The following is a 21,195-nucleotide window of genomic DNA, read 5'->3' as shown; positions in this document are numbered from 1 at the left end:
CCACATGATTATCTCAATAGATGCAAAAAAGGCCTTTGACAAAATTCAACAGCCCTTGATGCTAAAAACTCTCAATAAAAAATTCCGTATTGATGGAATGTATCTCAAAATAATAAGAGCTATTTATGACAAACCCACAGCCAATATCATACTGAATGGGCAAAAACTGGAAGCATTCCCCTTGAAAACTGGCACAAGACAGGGATGCCCTCTCTCACCACTCCTATTCAACATAGTGTTGGAAGTTCTGGCCAGGGCAATCAGGCAAGAGAAAGAAAGAAAGGGTATTCAATTAGGAAAAGAGGAAGTCAAATTGTTCCTGTTTGTAGATGACATGACTGTATATTTAGAAAACCCCATCGTCTCAGCTCAAAATCTCCTTAAGCTAATAAGCAACTTCAGCAAAGTCTCAGGATACAAAATTAATGTGCAAAAATCACAAGCATTTTTATACACCAGTAACAGACAAACAGAGAGCCAAATCATGAGTGAACTTCCATTCACAATTGCTTCAAAGGCCATAAAATACCTAGGAATCCATCTTACAAGGGATGTGAAGGACCTCTTCAAGGAGAACTACAAACCACTGCTCAGTGAAATAAAAGAGGACACACACAAATGGAAGAACATTCTATGCTCATGGATAGGAAGAATCAATATCGTGAAAATGACCATACTGCCCAAGGTCATTTATAGATTCAATGCCATCCCCATTAAGCTACCAATGACTTTATTCACAGAATTGGAAAAAACTGCTTTAAAGTTCATATGGAACCATAAAAGACCCCACATTGCCAAGACAATCCTAAGTCAAAAGAACAAAGCTGGAGGCATGACACTACCTGACTTCAAACTATACTACAATCTACAGTAACCAAAACAACATGGTACTGGTACTAAAACAGAGATATAGACCAATGGAACAGAACAGAGCCCTCAGAAATAATACCACACATCCTCAACCATCTGATCTTTGACAAACCTGACAAAAACAAGAAATGGGGAAAGGATTCCCTATTTAATAAATGGTGCTGGGAAAATTGGCTAGCCATAAGTAGAAAGCTGAAACTGGATCCCTTCCTTATACCTTATTCAAAAATTAATTCAAGATGGATTAGAGACTTAAATGTTAGACCTAAAACCATAAAAACCCTAGAAGAAAACCTAGGCAATACCATTCAGGACATAGGCATGGGCAAGGACTTCATGTCTAAAACACCAAAAGCAATGGCAACAAAAGCCAAAATTGACAAATGGGATCTAATTAAACCAAAGAGCTTCTGCACAGCAAAAGAAACTACCATCAGAGTCAACAGGCAACCTATAGAATGGGAGAAAATTTTTGCAATCTACTCATCTGACAAAGGGCTGATCTCCAGAACATACAAAGAACTAAAACAAATTTACAAGAAAAAAACAAACAATCCCCTGAAAAAGTGCACAAAGGAAATCAACAGACACTTCTCAAAAGAAGACATTTATACATCCAACAGACACACGAAAAACTGCTCATCATCACTAGCCATCAGAGAAATGCAAATCAAAACCACAATGAGATACCATCTCACACCAGTTAGAATGGCTATCATTAAAAAGTCAGGAAACAACAGGTGCTGGAGACGATGTGGAGAAATAGGAACACTTTTACACTGTTGGTGGGACTGTAAACTAGTTCAACCATTGTGGAAGACAGTGTGGCAATTTCTCAAGGATCTGGAACTAGAAATACCATTTGACCAGCCATCCCATTACTGGGTATGTACCCAAAGGATGATAAATCATGCTGCTATAAAGACACATGCACACATAAGTTTATTGCGCCACTGTTCACAATAGCAAAGACCGGAAACCAACCCAAATGTCCATCAGTGACAGACTGGATTAAGCAAATGTGGCACATATACACCATGGAATACTATGTAGCCATAAAAAAGGATGAATTCATGTCCTTTATAGGGACATGGATGCAGCTGGAAACCATCATTCTCAGCAAACTATCGCAAGAACAGAAAACCAAACACCACATGTTCTCACTCATAGGTGGGAATCGAACAGTGAGAACACTTGGACACAGGAAGGGGAACATCACACACTGGGACCTGTTGTGGGGTGGGGGGAGGGGGGAGGGATAGCATTAGAAGATATACCTAATGTAAATGATGAGTTAACGGGTGCAGCACACCAACATGGCACATGTATACATATGTAACAAACCTGCACGCTGTGCACATGTACCCTAGAACATAAAGTATTAAAAAAAAAAACACCTAGGATAAAAAATAGAGATCCAAATGCAAACAAAATTTGTGTATTTAATATCTCAGAGGTCAAAGTGCTTTGAAGAAATTTATCACCGCATGTTTCATAAATGAATCAGAATTGTGCATTAATCCTGATTTTATGGAAGGTGAGACTGTGATATGGGAAGGTTAAACACCACTTTCCCACAGTGGAAAAAATAATCCAATGTATGTTTTAAATACTTCCATTTATGGGGCTTGTTTGTCAGATAGTTCCTTAAATTTGTTCAGTAAACAATATTGGATACTCTACCTAGGAGGGGGAAAGTAGAAAGGGTATCCTGTGTTCATTTCACACTGGAAAAACCTAATTTCCTCTAACATGTCCCTAACCTTTCAACGTGAACTTATCTAAATGAAATACCAGAGGAGCAGTTTCAACTCTCAGGCGTGGAATCCACACCTCATCCACTTCAGCTCTTACCTCTAGGAGGAAGCGTCCACCTGTAGTCACAGGGATTAGTATGGAATTCCTATTCATCTCAAGGTTTAGAAGGCTGTATAGTTCATCATTCTGGGTCTCTTCAGTTAAAGGGAATTCCTGATTCAGTTCAACAGTTTCTGAGAAACTAGGGAGCCTAGTTTAGCAGATAGGCAAATAACGTACAAGTCAAGGGAGAGGTAGTATGACAAGCAAAAGTTCTGGGGAGATAAGAGGTGGTTTCCCCTTTGCTCTTGGGAATATATACATATATATACATACATACATACATATATATATATATCTCCATCCAGAGAGAATGAATGAATCTGAGTATCACTGAACCCATGACCAGGGAAGGTCTAATTCTTCCTCACACTACCAATAAGAATGTATGTACTCACCTCTGTAAAGCCACTCAGTGTTCATCTTCCAGCATCAAGTTGCCCCTTGCATTGTACTCTGCTTCAGTTGACTCTGGTTCCTGCTCTCTAGACAGCTCTGGGTTTAGGCCTCTGGATCTGGGGACAGGATATGGGTAGGCATGCTGTAGGAACTAATCATTAATGTTAACTGTTGTAGCTGCCACAATAACTAGCCAAGAAGGAGAGAAGCAGACAAGCAATGAGCGAGGGATGCTAGAGTCTAGGAATGGGTAGAGATGAATGGTAGCAGAGGTGAGGTCAAGTAGAGGGGGAGGAGGAAGATAATGGCAGTTCAGTGGCCTGACCCCTGGCTGGCAGAGAACTAGCACAGACTTTGGCTAGAGCATAAGCTTTTGTCACAGCCCTTCTCCAAGTTTTCTAAAAATAAAAATGTGTGTGTGTGTGTGTGTGTGTGTGTGTGTGTGTGTGTGATGGAGAGGTGAGGTGGAGGTTGTGGGTTTCAGTTGGGGAGGGGGTATCTAGGATGAGAGGATGTATATATTTATACAGCCGTAAGGGCTTATTGTCTTTGGAGGGCCTAGAAAACACTGGCACCTAGGTTCTCCACTAGGGTGGAAGTGCTAAAATAAATGACGGTGGACCAGCTGATATGTGGCAGGGCAGGTGGTTGACCCTATACTCTTTTTTTCATTGGGTTGTGGGGGTGCTGAGGGGGTTGGGTGGTGGCACACAGCCTCTGGGTCAGGTACTGGACCTCCATACCTTACAAAACTGACAAATCTTTCCAGCAGAGCTGGACTTTCCTTCCTGTCCAGCTGCACAGATTTTAAAATAGTTATTGGTTTCTCAATAGTTCTCCCAGAAGGCTAAAGATTGAGTCCCCTTGTTCTTCTGACAACCCAAATTGTAGGCTCATTGAATTGAACGTGCTCTTAGTGACAGTTAAAAGAAAGCAAGAGAACAGTATTTATGCTCATTGGCCTCTTGCTATCGGAATGCTGCCAGAGTTCCCTACCATCCACCAATCCTGGTGGTTGGGACCTGGGTGCAATGCCAATAGCTCTGCTGCCTGTTCTAACATCTTTAAAGCCCACGTTAATGGCATGGGTGCACATTAACTCTTCTAGCTCTTACTCCAGACTCCCTGCCATTTCTTGACAAAGGGGACTTCTGTCCCCCATTATCCTCTCAATTATTGTAGAAGTGTCAACATTACCCAGTGGTCTTCCCTCCAATGCCTGAAATAACACCATTGGCCCTAGTTTGTTCTTATTCAGTACCCTGAACATGAACCACTGTACTAAGGACTGTCACTCCCTTTCTTGACACAACAGCAGATCTCTTTTTGGCTTTTGTTCAGGAAAAAATGTCTTTTGCCTTCATACTATCCTCCGGGTCTATATACTGGTGTTGTACCATGTACAAATTTATTTTGGAAGGCAGGGGCATGCAGGAGAAGGCAGTGAGGTAGGAACTACAGACCACCGCTTTAAATCCTCCATGTGGGTGAAAAGGAAGGAAAATAAAGGAGAAAGAAATATATAAAAATCTTAACAGTTTTGCATATTAGGATTGGGGTGAATATTGCTTTCTTATTTATGCTTTTTCCTTTTCTGCTATTTTCTACAATAAACAGTTAATTTAAAAAAAAGCACTTAAAAAAAGACAAAGTACGGAGAAAAGTACCACATTAGGGCACTTTAAAAAAAATTATTTATTTATTTATTTTTGAAACAGAGTCTCACTCTGTCACCAGGCTGGAGCAAAGTGGTTTGAGCGATTCTCCTGCCTCAGCCTCCTGATTAGCTGGAACTACAGGCGTGTGCCACCAGGCCTAGCTAATTTTTATATTTTTAGTAGAGATGGGGTTTCACCTTGTTGGTCAGGCTGCTCTTGATCTCTTGACCTCACGATTCACCCGCCTTAGCCTCCCAAAGTGCTGGGATTACAGGCGTGAGCCGCCGCACCCGGCCCACACTAGGGTACTTTCTAGGGTACTTGCTGGGGTTCTTTTTATCCAGTCCAAGCTTTGCTTGGAGACAAGCAACAGGCACCTAACTCATTTCAGGTGGATGAATGTTTCTACAACCATTTTCTTTTTAAAATTCTTCAGGAAGTTTCTTATAAGTCTGGGATCTTCTCACCTGTCATCTCACAACCTCCAATCAATAAAGCAATATTTCTGTTTTAAAAGAAAAAATACCATCTCCTTTCACAGTTCCTTCCCTTTAAATTACTTCAACAGACTTTCTTTGACCCTAGGTTTCTTTGTGTCCTTCTTAAATGTATGGCAGCTCCAATTGCTTGGGTTCTCAATAGGCCTAGGGCTTGTATGTTTTATAAATACTACCAGGCATAGTAGTAAGGGGGAGGCATTAATGTATTAGCTTATGCTGTAACTATACTAGACACCAGGGCAATTGAACTGATTCACTATGAGAATCAAACATTTAGAAGCAGTCAGGATATTTGATACTGTAATTTAATCTTCACATTTGATGTGTAAGAAAAAGAGGGAAATGGATCTGTTCCAGGCCACATAGTCTCAACTACTAAAATAACTCAAGTCTTCTATTTCACAACTCTAGTGCTCTTTTTACCATATTACTTAAGGGATTTTATAAAATGTAGATATGTCAAGCATTTGGGCACCATTTTGAAATAAGAAAACTAGTCTTTGGCACCATTCTACCCAGGATTTTACTGGGAGCTTGCCCTATATTCTGGGCTTTTCCTTTTTTCTGCATCTTTCATTAATATATCTACCCCCGGCCAGCTCTTCAGGGCTCTGTTGCTGCTTCCCAAGGTGACAGCAGGTATGTTAACAGCCCACTCTCTCTCTATTCCTGTATTCTGGCAATGGTGTCATAGCTTAGAATAATGATTATCAGAACAAACTTCAGGTACTGTGAAAGATCAGCAAGAAGGATGTTTAGGGATGGTGAGACCCTGTGATGGTTCTCAAATCATACTATGTTAGTGGTATTTTAGGATTATACATTTGGCCAGGTGTGGTGGCTCACTCCTGTAATCCCAGTGCTTTGGGAGTCTGAGGTGGGTGGATTACCTGAGGTCAGGAGTTTGAGACCAGCCTGGCCAACATGGCGAAACCTCATCTCTACTATAAATACAAAAATTAGCTGGGCATGGTAACGGGTACCTGTAATCTCAGCTACTTAGAAGGCTGAGGCAGGCGAATTGCTTGAACCCAGGAGGCAGAAGTTGCAGTGAGCCGAGATTGCGTCGTTGCACTCCAGCCTGGGCAACAGGAGCAAAACTCCGTCTCAGGAAAAAAAAAAAAAAAAAAAAAAGCTATACATTCATGGCCAGAACTTACAATGTTGTAGAAAAGGGAAAAATATCTTTACTGTTGATAGAGGCACATCATTTTCCAAGCTTACCAGCCTCTCTCTCTAAGTCTAAAGGCATGTAAAGAATGAAGAATGATGCAGACTACACAGCAGGTTTGGAACACCTCATGGACTTATAGGCAAGTCACTTGATCTTATATACCTTGCTTTCTTCATTATGGTTGATATGGTTTGTCTCTGTGTCCCTACCCAAATCTTATCTCAAATTTTAATCCCCACACATTGAGGGAGGGACTTGGTGGGAAGTGATTGGATTATGGGGACCGGTTACCCCATGCTATTTTCATGATAGTGAGGGAGTTCTCATGAGAGCTGATGGTTACACAAGTGTTTGGCAGTCCCTTCTTTCCTCTCTCTCTCTGCTGCTGCCTTGTGAAGATGTGCCTTGCTCCCCCTTCACCTTCTGCCATGATTGTAACTTTCTTGAGGCCTCCCTAGTCATGCAAAACTGTGAGTCAATTAAACCTCCTTTGTTTATAAATTATCCAGTCTCAGTATCTTTATAGCAGTGTGAGCATGGACTAATACAGAGAATTGGTACTGGCAGAGTGGGGTACTGCTATAAAGATAACCTGAAAATGTAGAAGCAACTTTGGAACTGGGTAACAGGCAGGGGTTGGAAGAGTTTGGAGATCTCAAAAGACGACAGGAAGAAGTGGGAAAGTTTGGAACTTTCTAGAGACTTGTTGAATGGTTTTGACCAAAATGCTGATAGTGATATTAAAAATGAAGTCCCGGCTGAGGTAGTCTCAGATGGAGATGAGGAACTTATTAAGAACTGGAATAAAGGTCACTTATGCTATAATTTAGTGAAGAGACTGGCAGCATTTTGCCTCTGCCCTAGATATCTGTGAAAGTTTGAATTTGAGAGAGATGACTTAGGATATCTGGCAAAAGAAATTTCTAAGCAGCTAAGCATTCAAAAGATGACCTGGCTTATTCTGCAAGTGTTCAATTATGTGCATTCACAAAGAGATGGTTTGAAATTGGAACTTACGTTTAAAAAAGAAGCAGAACATAAAGGATTGAAAATTTTGCAGTTTGACCATGTAGTAGAAAAGAAAAATCCATTTTCTAGGGAAGAATTCGAGTTGGTTGCAGAAATTTGCAGCCAGTAACGAAGAGCTGAATGTTTATAGCCATGACAATGGGGAAACTGTCTTCAGGCCATGTCAGAGACCTTCATGGCCGCCTGTCCCATTACAGGCCTGAAAGCCTAAGAGGGAAAAGTGATTTCATGGGCTGGGCCAAGGACCCTGTTGCTCTGTGCAGCCTTGGAACTTGGTGCCCTGTGTCCCAACTACTCCAGATCCAGTCATGGTTGAAAGGGGTCAACATGCAGCTAGGACGTTGCTTCAGAGGATGCAACCCCCAAGCGTTGGTGGCTTCCATGTGGTGTTGGATCTGCAGGTCTCCCAGGGATTCCGATTGTTTTGGAGTGGGGCTCATACATTGATGTTTATCATATTCTCAAGTAAATATCAAAAGTTGGGTTTGAAAACTACTGGACTATATATGATTCTATGAGATGACCATTCCCAGAGAAGCAGTTATAAAGATAAGCTATGTTCAGAAGGATTTGTAAAAAAGCAGCTCAGGCATGCACAGAGACACAGGAGATTTACATACTCTGGGCCCAGGATCCCTGGCAAAGGTGACTGCAACTCAGGCAAGGCAGGCAGGTCCATAAATACCCCTAGGAAGAGGGATGAATCCAGGGGATCAAGCAGTGTTGGTCTGTGGGCCCCACTTCCATGGCACCTCACAAGATAAGACCAACTGGCTTGGAAATCCAGCCAGCCACTGGTAACAGGGTAGCACCTGCCTGAGATGGGATGAAGTCATTGCAGGGAGGGGTAGGTAACCAGCTTTGCTGTTTGGATGACTCAGCCACTCCAGCCTGTGGGTCATGGAGTGTACAAACAGTTTGGACTCTCAGTTGCTTTACCAATACATGGTCAGACTGCTTCTTTAAGCAGGACCCCAATCCATTCCTTTTCCAGCCAGGGCCTCCAGGCACCCTCACCTGTGTTCTTTGGATAGAATTCTGATTTCTCCCTGGGACAGAGTGCCCAGAGGGTGGGGTGAGCCATCACCTTTGCGGTTTGCACAACTCAGCCATTCTAGCCTGTGGGCTTAGGAGAATCCAAGATGCCCGGGGCAGAGGTGGTTCACCAGCACAGCACTGCTGTTTTGTTGAGGTATGGCCAGATTGCTTCTTTAAATGGACCCAAATACATTCCTCCTTGCTGGTTGGTCCTCCCAGCCAGAACCTCTGGCCACCGCCACCTGTGTCCCATAGCCATCAGAGTTCTAATTTCTTCCTGGGATGGAGAGCACCACCTTTGCTATTTGAGCATCACAGTTGGTCCAGCCTGTGGGCCTTGGAAACCCAAACCAATTGGTGGCTGAAGGGATCCCCCAACACAGCACAGCCACTCTACCAAAATGCAACCAGACAGCTTTTTTTTATTTTTTTAAATTTTTTATTTTTTTTAAGCTCTGGGATACATGTGCAGATTGTACAGGTTTGTCACATAGGTATACGTGTGCCATGGTGGTTTGCTGTACCTATGAACCTGTCATCTAGGTTTTAAGCCCCATATGCATTAGGTATTTGTCCTAATGCTCTCCCTCCCATGGCCCCCTACCCCCTGACAGGCCCCAGTGTGTGATGCTCCCCTCCCTGTGTCCATGTGTTCTCATTGTTCAACTCCCACTTATAAGTGAGAACATACAGAGTTTGTTTTCTGTTTCTGTGTTAGTTTGCTGAGAATAATGGCTTCCAGATTCATTCATGTCCCTGTACTCAAGCTTTTTTATGGCCAAAAAGCAGCCAGCCTGCTTCTTTAAGTGGGTCTCTGATCTTATTCCTCTTGACTGGGTAAGTACTCCCAACCAGTGACTCCAGCCACATTCTACAAGTGTGTTCAGGCAGGCAACAGGTCAGTAGCCCCCTGGGACAAGGCTCCCAGAGGTTGGAGCAGGCTGTTATCTTTGCTGTTTTGTAGCCTTCACTGGTGATGCCTCCAGATACTGGAAAAACTGAGGCAACTAGGCTCTGGAGTGGACCCCCAGCAAACCACAGCAGCCCTAGGGAAGAGTGGCCAGACTGTTACAAGAAAAACAAAGCACCAGCAACAAAAACAACAAAAGACAAAAACCCCATCCAAAAATTAGCAACTTCAAACTCAAAGGTAGATAAGTTCACAAAGATGAGAAAGCATCAGTGCAAAGACACTAAAAACTCAAAAAGCCACAGGGCCCCCTTACCTCCAAATGACCACAGCACCTCTCCAGCAAGAGATCAGAACTGGCCTGAGGCTGAGATGGCTGAAATGACAGAAGTAGGCTTCAGAAGGTGAATACAAATGAACTTTGCTGAGTTAAAGGAGCACATTGTAAACCAATGCAAAGAAGCTAAGAATCATAATAAAACAATGTAGGAGTTGTCAGCCAAAATAGTATAGAGAGGAAAAAAGAACCAACCTGATAGAGCTGAAAAACAAAATGCAAGAACCTCACAGTGCAATCACAAGCATTAATAGGAGAATAGACAAGCAGAGGAAAGAATCTCAGAGCTTGAAGACTGTCTTTCTGAAGTAAGCAGGCAGACAACAATAGAGACAAAAGAATAAAAAGGAATGAACAAAACTTCCAAGAAATATGGTATTATGCAAAGAGACAGAATCTATGACTGACTGGGGTACCTGAAAGTGACAGGGAAAATCGAATCAAGTTGGAAAATACACTTCAGGATATAATTCAAGAGAACTTCCCCAATCTAGCTAGACAGGCCAACATTCAAATTCAGGAAATGAAGACAGCCACAGAAAGATACTCCATGAGAAGATCTCCCCAAGACACAGAGAATCATCAGATTCTCCAAGGTCAAAATGAAAGAAAAAATGTTAAGGGCAGCCAGAGAGAAAGGCTCAGTCACATACAAATGGAATCCATCAGACTAAGATCAGATTTCTCAGGGAAAACCCTACAAGCCAGAGGAAATTTGGGGCCAATATTTAACATTCTTAAAAGAATTTCCAACCCCGAAGTTCATGTCCTGCCAAACTAACCTTCCTAAGCGAAGGAGAAATAAAATCCTCTTCAGACAAGCAGATGCTGAGGGAATTCATTACCACCAGATCTGCCCTGCAGGAAGGAAGCTGTAAATATGGAAAGGAAAAACTGTTACCAGCCATTAAAAAAACATACTAAAGTACACAGACCAGTGACACTATGAAGCAACCACATAAACAGGTCTGCAAAACAACCAGCTAACATCATGATGACAGGATGAAATCTATACATAACAACAATAACCTTAAATGTAAATAAAGACAGAGTGACAAGCAGGATAAAGAATCAAGACCCACAAGTATGCTGTCTTCAAGAGACCCATCTCATGCAAAAACAAAAAATGGAGAAAAATTTACCACCTCTGTCCTTTGTCCCTGGTGCCTCCCTTTGGACAGATGGTGGCCCAGCCACCCCATGAATCCTCACAGAAAGGCAGTTCCCACCACAGCCCCCAGGAAGAAGAAAAACCAGTTGGGCTGTGAGGGAATAGAGATAAAACCATAAAAAGAAATGAACAAAACCTCTGAGAAATATGGGATTATGTAAAGAGACTGAATCTAGGACTGACTGAGGTACCAAGCAAATGGAAAACACAAAAAAGCAAGTGTTGCAAGCCTAATTTCTGACAAAACAGACTTTAAACCAACAAAGATAAATAAAGACAAAGAAGGGCATTACATAATGGTAAGGAGTTCAATTCAATGAAAAGAACTAACTCTCCTAAGTAGATATGTACCCAACACAGGAGCACTCAGATTCATAAAGCAAGTTCTTAGAAACCATCAAAGGGATTTGAGCAACCATACAATAATAGTAGAAGACTTTAACACCTCACTGACAATATAAGCTCAGTCATCGAGACAGAAAATTAACAAAGACATTTAGGACTTTAACTCAGTGCTGGGTCAACTGGACCTAACAGACATGTACAGAACTGTCCATCCCAAATCAACTTAACTATGTAAAAATGACTAGCATTCCTATATATCAACAAGAGGCAAGCCAAGAGCCAAATCATAAGTAAACTCTCAGTCATAATTGCCACAATAAGAATAAAATACCAAGAAATACAGCTTACAAGGGAAGTGACGGACCTCTTCAAAGACAGCCACAAACCACCGCTCAAAGAAACCAGAAATGACACAAACAAGTAGAAAAATATTCCATGCTCATGGATAGGGGAAATAAATATTGTGAAAATGGTCATATTGCTCAAGTCAATTTATATATTCAATGCTATTCCCATTAAACTACCATTAACATTTATCACAGAATTAAAAAAAACTATTTTAAAATTCATAGGGAATCAAAAAAGAGCCTGAAGAGCCAAGGCAATCCTAAGCAAAGAGAGCAAAGTTAGAGGCATCATACTTCCCAACTTCAAGCTTTGCTAAAGGCCTACAGTAACTGAAATAGCATAGCACTGGTACAAAAACAGACACATAAACCCATGGGACAGAATAGAGAAACCAGATATAAGATTGCAACCATCTGAACTTTGACAAACCTGACAAAAACAAGCAATGGGAATATGATTCCCTATTTAGTAAATGGTGCTGGGAGAACTGGCTAGCCATATGCAGAAAATTGAAACTTGATCCTTCCCTTACACCATATACAAAAATCAACTTAAGATGGATTAAAGACTTACATCTAAAACTAAAAATCAGCTGGGCATGACAGCTCATGCCTGTAATCCCAGCACTTTGGGAGGCCAAGGCGGGTGGATCACCTGAGGTCAGGAGTTCGAGACCAGCCTGGCCAACATGGTGAAACCCCGTCTCTACTAAAAACACAAAAATTAGGTGAGCATGGTGGTGCATGACTATAATCCCAGCTAGTTGGGGGGCTAAAGTAGGAGAATCTCTTGAACCCAGGAGGCAGAGCTTGCAGTGAACTGAGATCATGCCATTGCACTCCAGCCAGGGCAACAAGAGTGAAACTCGGTCAAAAACAAACAAACAAACAAACAAAAAAACAAAAACCCCAAATCACAAAATCTCTAGATGAAAACCTAGGCAATATCATTCAGGATATAGGCACGGGCAAAGATTTTATGACAAAGCCACCAAAAAAATTGCAATGAACACAAATATTGACAAATGGGATCTAATTAAATTAAAGAGCTTCTGCACAGCAAAAGAAGCTATCAGAGTGAACAGACAATCTACATAATGGGAGAAAAAATTTCCCATCTATTTATCAGACAAATGTCTAATATCCAGCATCTACAAGGACCTTAAACAAATTTACAAGAAAAAAACAACCCCATTAAAAAGTGGGCAAAGCACATGAACAGACACCTCTCAAAAGAAGATATACATGCAGCCGACAAACATGAAAAAAGCTCAATATCACTGATCATTAGAGAAATGCAAATCAAAACTACAATGAGATACCATCTCACACCAGTCAGAATGCCTATTATTAAAAGGTCAAAAAATAACAGATGCTGGAGAGATTGTGGAGAAAAAGAAATGCTTTTACATTGTTGGTGGGAATGTAAATTAGTTCAACCATTGTGGAAGACTGTGGCAATTCCTCAATGATCTAGAGACAGAACTACCAATTGACCCAGCAATCCCATTATTGGGTATATACCTGAAGGAACAGAAATCATTCCATTATAAAGACACATGCATGTGTACCTTAATTGCAACAGTATTCACAACAGCAAGGACATGGATCAATGTAAATGCCTATCAATTATAGACTGGATAAAGAAAATGTGGTGCATATACACCATGGAATTCTATGCAGCCAGGAACAAGATCATGTCCTTTGCAGGTATATGGATGGAACTGGAGGCCGTTATCCTTAGCAAATTAATACAGGAACTGAAAACCAAATACTACCTGTTCTCACTTATAAGTGGGAGCTAAATGATGAGAACGCATGGACACATGGAGGGGAGCAACACACACTGGGGCATTTTGGAGGGTGGGGGATGGGAAGAGAGAGAGGATCAGGAAGAATAGCTTGTGGATTCTGGGCTTAATACCTGGGTGATGGGATGATTTGTGTAGCAAACCACTATGTCACACATTTACCTATGTAACAAACCTGCACGTTCTGCATGTATACCCTTGAACCTAAAATAAAAGTCAGAAATAAAAAAAGGAAACATTGGACTTAAACTGGACTTTAGACCAAATGGGCCTAACAGACATTTGCAAAACATCGTACCCAACAACTGCAGAATGTACATTCTACTCATCAGCACACAGAGCATTCTCCAAGATAGACTGTATGTTGGGCCTCAAAATAAGTTTCAATATTTTTTAAAAATGGAAATCACATCAAGTATCTTCTCATATCAAAGCAGAATTGAACTAGAAATCAATAACAAGAGGAACTCTTGAAACAATAGAAACACATAGAAAATAGACAACATACTCCTAACTGATCTCTGGGTCCGTGACAAAATTAGGGCATACATTCAAAAAATTAAACAAATGGAAATAGAAACATAATATAAACAACATACCAAAACCTCTGAGAGACAGCAAGAGCAGTGCTAAGAGGAACGCTTGTAGCATTAAATGCCTACATCAAAAAATACAAATATCACAAATTAAAAGCCTAACATTGTACCTCAAGAAAATAGAAAAACATGAACAAACCAAAGCTAAAGCTAGCAGAAGAAAATAATGATCGGAGCAGAACTAAATAAAATTGAGGCCAATAAAGCAATACGAATGATCAATGAAATGAAAAGCTGGTTCTTTGAAAAGACAAACAGAATTGATAAACAGCTAGCTAGACTAACCAAGAAAAGAAAGAAAATCTAAAATAATATGAAAAATAAGACACTACAACTGATGCCTCAGTCATACAAAATATCATCAGAGAGTACTATGAACAACCATATTCTTACAAACTAGGAAACCTAGAGGAAATGGATAAAGTCCTGGAAACACACAACCTCTCAAGGTTGTGCCAGGAAAAAACAGAAACTCCGAACAGCCCATTAACAATTAATGAGACTGAATTGATAATTTAAAAAAGTTTCCCAAGCAGAGCAGAAAAAAAGCTCAGGACACATGGATTCACAGATGAATTCTACCAAATGTGAAAATAAGAACTGGTAGCAATTTTCCTGAAACAGTTTTAAAAAATGGAAGAGAGAATTCTTCCTCTCATTCTATGAAGCCAGTATCACTCTGATTCTAAAACCAGGCAAAGACACAACAAAAAAAGAAAATCACAGGCCAATATCCCTGATGAAAATAGATGCAAAAATCCTCAAGAAAAAAAATACTAGCAAATTGAATCCAACAACACAACAAAAAGAGAATACACAAGTGGGTTTTATTCCAGGGGTTCAAGGATGGTTCAAATATGCCAATCAATAAATGTGATTCATCACACAAACAATGAAGGGTAAAAAGATAGGACCATTAGAATAGATTAGAAAAGACATTTGATAAAATTCAGCCTCCCTTCGTGATAAAAACCCTTAGCAAAGTAGGCATAGAAAAAACATACCTCAAAATAATAATGGCCAGATAGGACAAACGCACAGTCACCATAATACTGAAGGGGAAAAGTGGAAAGCATTCCCCCTAAGACTGGAACAAGATAAGGATGCTCACTTTCACCTCTCCTATTTAAGATTATACTAGAAATCCTATCTAGCCAGAGCAATCAGGCAAGAAAAGAAATAAAAGGCACCCAAAGTGGAAAAGAAGAAGTCAAATTATCCCTCTTTGCTGATGATGTAAGCTTATATCTAGAAAACCCTGAAGACTCCATCAAAAAACTTCAAAATATACACTTACCTAACTTCAAAATAAACTACAAGGCTATAGTAACAAACACAGCATGGTACTGGTGTAAAAATAGACACATAGACCAATGGAACAGTTGAGAATTCACAAATAAAGCCACATTTCTATGCCAACTGACCTTTGACAGAGTTGACAAAACATACACAGGGGAAAGAATACCCTTTTCAATACACAGTTCTGGGAAAATTAGATTTCCATATGCAGAAGAGAAAAACTGTACCCTTATCTTTCACTGTATACAAAAATTAACTCAATATGAATTAAAGACTTAAATGTAAGACCTTTGATATGGCTTGGCTGTGTTCCTACCCAAATCTCAACTTGAATTGTAGAATTTCCATGTGTTGTGGGAGGCACCCAGTGGGAGGTAATTGAATCATGGGGGCCAGTGTTTCTTGTGCTATTCTTGTGATAGTGAATAAGTCTAATGAGATCTGATGGGTTTATCAGGGATTTCCGCTTTTGCTTCTTCCTCATTTTCTTTTGCTGTTGCCATGTAAGAAGTGCCTTTGAGGCCGGGCGCGGTGGCTCAAGCCTGTAATCCCAGCACTTTGGGAGGCCGAGACGGGTGGATCACGAGGTCAGAAGATCGAGACCATCCTGGCGAACACGGTGAAACCCCGTCTCTACTAAAAAATACAAAAAACTAGCCGGGCGAGATGGCGAGCGCCTGTAGTCCCACTTACTTGGGAGGCTGAGGCAGGAGAATGGCGTAAACCCGGGAGGCGGAGCTTGCAGTGAGCTGAGATCCGGCCACTGCACTCCAGCCCGGACGACAGAGCGAGACTCCGTCTCAAAAAAAAAAAAAAAAAAAAAAAAAAAGAAGTGCCTTTGGCCCTCCTCCATGATTGTGAGACCTCCCCAGTCACGTGGAACTGTAAGTCAAATTAAACCTCCTTTTCTTCCCGGTCTCAGGTATGTCTTTATTAGCAGCATGAAAATGGACTAATACAACCTCAAACAATAAAAATACTTGAAGAAAACCTAGGGAAAGTTCTCCTGGACATTGGTCTAGGCAAATAATTCATGATTAAGATCTCAAAAGCACAAGCAACAAAACCAAAAATAGACAAATGGGATTTAAGTAAACTAAAAAGCTTCTGCACAGCAAAAGAAATAATCAGAATGAACATACAACATGCAGAATGGGAAAAATATTTTTGAACCATGCATCAGTTGGGACTAATATTCAGGATTTACAAAGAACTCAACAACAACCACAAACCAAATAAGCCCATTAAAAAGTGGGCAAAGAACATGAACAGACATTTCTCAAAAGACATGCAAATGGCCAGTAAGCATATGAAAAAATGCTCAACATTGCTAATCAGAGAAATGCAAATTTAAACCACAATGAGATATCATTTTATGTACAAGATCAGTCAGGGTGGTGGGAAAAGTTGTAGATAGATGCAAAACTTCTTTGAAGGCTGGGTGGTTTTACAAAAGCTTTGGAAAAGGATTTAGCTGAGGGCAGCCAAATTCTATTATCCAGTGCCTGAAAACTTAGGTTGGATAACAAGGGGATGTAAAGAAACTGATCTAGAGAAGTTAGTTCACTTAGGCCTTGGAACTTGACCTTTAATCATTCACACACAGGACTGCTTTCTTGGGAGGTGGGGAGGGGGAACCATGTTTATGACCCACAAGTGTGTTAACTCAAGGCCTTTGTCATTAAATCTGTGCTAAATAAATGCCCGCAGTTCCAGCTTGTCAGGGCCATGGCTGCTACAACTCTTTTTGTGAGCAGCCTGGTCCCCTAGCCCACTTTTTCACTGGATATCTGTTTTGGAGTGCATTTGTTCATTCATCATTTGGCCAGAGTCTGCGGGTCAGACCCAGCAATTTTACATCAGTTAGGATGCCTATTACCAAAAAGTTAAAAAATAACATGCTGGTGAGGATGCAGCAAAAAGAGAACACTTATACACTGTTGGTGGGAATGTAAATTACTACAGCCTCTATGGAGTACATCATGGAGATTTCTCAAAGAACTAAAACTAGAACTACCATTCAATCCAGCAATTCCACTACTGGGTATCTACCCAGAGGTAATCATTATATAAGAAAGCTACCTGCACTCATATGTTTATCACAGTACTCTTCACGATAACAAAGATATGGAATCAACCTGTTTGTCAACTGATTATTGGATAAAGTAAATGATATATATATATATATACACACACACACACACAGTGGAATACTATTCAGCCATAAAAAATAATAAAATCACGTCATTTGGAGCAACATGAATGGAACTGGAGGCCATTATCTTAAGTGCAACAACTCAGAAACAAAATCAAATACCACGTTCTCACTTATGAAAGCAGGGGCTAAATAATGTGATCACAGGGACATAGAATGTAAATTAATAAACACTGGAGACTTGAAAGGGTGGGAGTGTGGGAGGAGGTGGGGTATGAGAAATTACTTAATGGGTACAATGTTCATTATTCAGTTGATGGTTACCCTAGAAGTTTAGACTCCACCGCTACACGATATATCCATGTAAAAACACTACACTTGTATCTGTTAAATCTAGACAAATAAAACAATAGAATAATAATAAAGGAACCAATGTTGGAAAGGTTGTCAAGAAGCAGGAACAATTATGAATTGCTATAATGATATAACTAGGTAGTATAAATCTTTATAGAGAGCAGTTTGGCATTATGCATTGAGAAGTCATTAAAAAGTAAGCTTGCCCTTTAACCCAGTAATCTCATTTTTGGAATGTACTCCAAGGAAACATTTATAAATAAATTAAAAATATTTGTACAAAATGATTGATATTTTTATTAATGAAAAATTGGGAATTGTCCAAAATCCTACAATGAAAAAATATTTAAATCATAAAATCATAGAACGCTGTAGCTAGAATCTTTGAGGTCATTTTGTCCAAATATCATTTATTTGTCACCCTTTTTTATTTTTCAGAGGAAGCAACTGAACATGTAAACTCTAATATCAACTGGAATGCATATGTTACAGCCAAACTTGATAAAGACTATAAAATATAAGACAAGGTATGGATACAATATGGTAGTCACAGCTTTCAATGAAAATGTAATAAAAAGGGGAAAACAAAAATATAGCCCATGAAAAGTTAAATTTTTAGGCCCACTCCTTGACAGCTATCTGACATTTCTAAATTATCAAACAGTTGGCAACATGCTTCTTGGATGATTTGCCTGATTCAGAGACAATTTTTCCAGAAATAAGCATAGAGAAAGGAGGTGGTCCTGTCCTTAATGTAAAGATAATTCAATGGAAACAGAATAAGAAATTCTGCATTGAAAATAAGGCAACTTTAGCTTGAGTTCCAACTCTGCCATTAAAATCAGGTCTCTGACTCCACTCTGGGTGGGTGTTTTCTTGTTTCTTTTGGAGTAGATGACCTCAAAGATCTTTATTTATAGCCAATATTTTATGTCATTCTATAATATGGTTCCTGGAAGCTTAAAATTAAATTCAAAGAGTTGGCTAGAACATCATGCTCCTAATGCCAACCACTGCATTTAAATCTTACATGCTCCCCTTCTTCTAGAATCACAAGCTAACCCCTCAACCCTAGGTAGCAATCTCACAAATATGTTACTTGTCATGGGGAGGCCTGAATGAAAGTGTTTGGGCTACATTCTCAAAACCGGTAAACAATGCCAATATAGTACTGCATGCGTATTAGGAAAGCAAGGCATAAATCTGCTTAAAACTATTGTGTCAGCTTTCTGGAGGTCAGTTGGAAAGATTTAAAGGGAATAAAAGAGCAAGTTTCCTTTAAAAGCCTACATTTGGAGGAAGAAAACCAAAGGAAAGTAAATTAGTTAGTAATCGTTAGTACTATATGCCACTGAGGTTTCACACAAACTTTAGACTTCCCAAGAGTCCAAATGAGAGGCTGATAGTGTAGGAGTTCACTGGATACAGCTCCCCTGAGGGAGAGGATTTCTCCTTTTTCTCCACAATGCCCTTGTAGCTAGTATGTGTGGAGATGTCCTAGACAACAACAATACCTTCCCCTTCACTTTACAATTTTGAAAGCTCTTCCACATCCATGACTTAATTAGATCCTCACAATAGTCCTGCAAGACAAGGATTATTATATTCTTCTCATTTCATAAACTTATCAAAGACTAAGTAATCTCAGAGCTAGTAAGATGTGGAGCCAGAATTTGAATCCACGCAATCCAAGTTCAGTGCTTTTTCCACAACCACTTTTTCTCTACCTCAGATGCAAAGTATCACTGCAGCTTCCAAAAACCACCTATTCTTTCTGTTCCTACTCACTGGTCCATGATCTATTTTCATGCTTATCTTTAGTTCTACTTTACATTCTGTTGACATGGAAAAGATCTATTGCATACCTAGAAAACAGAGTGAGGTTTTAAAGTAGGTTGTGAGTGTGTTATAGGCTCAGTTGCTGACATTTCTTGAGGAACTATTCATTTTCACAAATTCTAAATCATTGCCCAAGTCATCAAGCCATGTCCCATGGCCAAACTTTTCTGTTAAGCAACTAGACAACATGAACATAAATTATCTCTGTCAGCCATTACTAGTCTGAGGAGGAAATGAAGAACAGTCTTTGGGAAACACTCTGACTTATTCAGATCCAATAGCATACATCCCTTCACTTGCCCTATTCTTCATGGTTAATCTTGACTAATTCTTCCCTTCATTACAACTTCTGGCACCAGTGTGGGCATGCTATGAGTCATCAATCCATTTTCCTTAGTCTTGTGGTATATGGAATTCTGGTGTCTTTTAACCAGGCATTCTTTCTACTCATTGAGACTTAATTAATTCTTACTTAGAGCCTGGATTAATCTCAGAAGGCAAACCAACACTAACATGAATCAGGTGAATTCAGTGGGGTAGTCAATAGAGTTATCATTCCCACTTGTCCACACAAATTTATTTGTTGACCGTTTTCAGCACTTTGAGCAAACAGAAGGTTTAGACACAGATGAAGAAAAGTCAAGACTTACAGACAAAAGCCAAACAGAAAGACAAATGAAATTGAAGATTTTATAACATGTTATAATTGATTACTCATTAAGCACCTGTAGATTGTCAGATGAATATTAGCGCTATCATGGAAAATGGGGCTCAGATGTTTTTCCCTTCAACTATGGATGTTAAGAGTATCAGTTTAAAGGTTCATTTATTTGAAATTTTCTTTCCTTAGCCACCACAAATAATCAGCTGGAGGAAAAACGGCCTCTAAAAATTTCCCCAACAACTGAAAGTTCCAAGCCTTTGTAATTTTTCACTAACTGCTCTTTCTGTTTGGCCCCTGTTATGTACATCCTATTTTAGTTTATTAAACCTTCACTAGTATGGGTGTGAAAGAAAATGAAATACTTAAGGCTAAGGCTTTAGAGTCAGGATATTGTGAGAGGATTGCACTCCCACCTGTTAAAGATAAAGCCACAGGATGTTCCAATATATTTGGATAACAACAGACGTCAGTATCCTCCAGTTTTCAACATATCTCAGCTGGGAGTACCCTAATTACCCAATCAGAATGGGTTTGCAATTTAGGATTGCTGCCCAGACAATAAACTGCCTCTGAAAACAACTTTTTTTTTTTTTTGTGGAAATCATTCTCTATTAAATAAAGCTTTCCTGTGCTTGTCTCTGGGTGCGTTTTTCAGAGTTGCCCCAACTTTGTGTACCTGGCTTAAAATTCTTTGTTTTTCAAATAAATGCTATTTTCTTTGAATTTTGTATCAATATATATTTTAGTTAACATAGCTGGATTACAGAAGTGAGACCTTAAGTGATTTTACCTTCCAGTGGACCTCCGTTTTCTGAACTCAGGAGACGTACCCAAAACAAAGA

Source organism: Papio anubis, chromosome X (genome assembly GCF_008728515.1).
Source record: "Papio anubis isolate 15944 chromosome X, Panubis1.0, whole genome shotgun sequence".
In the NCBI taxonomy this organism is placed as follows: domain Eukaryota; kingdom Metazoa; phylum Chordata; class Mammalia; order Primates; family Cercopithecidae; genus Papio; species Papio anubis.
The sequence above is the reverse complement of the archived record's forward strand: the minus strand, read 5'-3'. Positions refer to the sequence as shown.